Raw genomic sequence first — 1,508 nt, 5'->3', positions numbered from 1 at the left:
CTTCCATTGCAGCGTCAGTAGCATCATGTCTTTTTTCTGAAGCTTCCATGAATTTCATCAACATGGTCTCTAATTCTAATTTCTTCTCAACTAGTGGTTACCCTCTTTGGTAGAAGCTCCGGCCAGTTTGCCTAAATTTCACTTCTTTTTGCTTCTTGTATTCTTCGTAAGGAAGCCACTCTCTCTTTGGTTTTCTCCAATCTTCATCATACTTGTCCCCACTTGAGTAGCAAACTTGAGCTTTCTTGTTTCCATATTCATCCATATTGCAATCCTTTGTCAAGTGTGGGCCACTACATCTCTCGCAACCAACTCAAATTGCATCAGTTGATTGGTCCAATTGAGTCAATCTCATATCCATAGTGCTAAGCATTGCCATCACAGCTGCCATCTCTTCAGTTTGTGATACTCATGAGAGTGCCTTGAAAACTCTTCAATCAGCTCCTTGGCCTGATTTGGGTTCTTCTTCGTTAGTGGTCCTTGCGAATCAAGGAGTTGTCTAGTCATGACATTCACCCCATCATAAAATATAGACATCTCCTGTTGAATATTGAGGTCATGTTGAGGACAATTTCTTAACAACCCCTTGTAGCGTTCCCAGGCCTCGTATAATGACTCCCTCGGATTTTGCTCAAAGTTGGCAATTGCCTTCTTGAGTTTTGAGATTTTGGAGGGTGGACAAAAATGATCTAGAGATCTTTCACGCAATTGGGCCCCTGTGGTGATTGTACCAGGTGGGAGTGCCTTCAACCAGTCTTTTGTTGCTCCCTTGAAGGTGACTGGTAGCATCCTTAGCAAAGCTGTCTCCCTTGGGATATTGGGAGTATTAAACTAATCATCAATATCGTTCACCTTGTCTAAGTGTTTGAAAGCATCATCGTGATCCTTCCCGTAAAATAGGATATCCTTAAGTGCAGTAAGGATATGTCCCTTCAACTCGAATGTGGAATTGGCAGGAATCATAGGATGTACTAAACCCGACCCCACGTCATCTCGAATGCGCTTCTTGTAGTCCCCCATGGCCATCTCATCAATGTTCGCCATTTCGTTCTCCAGCTCGTTCTCGGGCTCACTGGTATGTAATTCAAATTCAGGATCAGTATCGTACTCGGACTCGGCTTGGACGGGTATTTGATCTAAGTGTTCAAGCTTGCTCTTGTTCTTTGAAGATGAACTTGACTCCTCCGTTTTCTTCCCCGACTTCTTTGAGAACAACTTATTTGAATTCTTGTAAAGGTGTCTTCTTTGGTGTTTGATCTTCTTTCATGCTCTTATCCTTCTTTTTGTGAATCGTAGACTCGGGATCTTCAAGTGGTGGTACCAAAGGTGTGTTAGAACCTCTGGCCATGAACTCCCGAAATAAGAAAAGAAAATAAAACGTAAAAATGAACTAAAAAAAAAGAAAAAAATTAAACTGTGTATCATAAGTGTCACGTCGTGGAAGGATACTCCATGTCGTGACTTCTATAACGAGAAAATTAAACAACAAACTAAAAAACTATGCTTAT

At 41.4% G+C, this 1,508-nt stretch overlaps 1 non-coding gene across 1 annotated transcript; it reads left to right on the top strand.

Annotated features, from left to right (window-relative positions):
• Positions 1–553: 553 nt before the first annotated feature.
• LOC145103537 (small nucleolar RNA R71) lies at positions 554–660 on the top strand. Its single transcript, XR_013706623.1, has one exon. It is a non-coding gene; the product is annotated as a small nucleolar RNA R71 (small nucleolar RNA).
• The last annotated feature ends 848 nt before the right edge of the window (positions 661–1,508 follow it).

The sequence above is a fragment of the Lactuca serriola genome, chromosome 4, assembly GCF_051521515.1.
Source record: "Lactuca serriola cultivar US96UC23 chromosome 4, Lser_US96UC23_V15, whole genome shotgun sequence".
NCBI lineage: Eukaryota > Viridiplantae > Streptophyta > Magnoliopsida > Asterales > Asteraceae > Lactuca > Lactuca serriola.
This window is presented reverse-complemented; position numbering and strand designations above follow the sequence as displayed.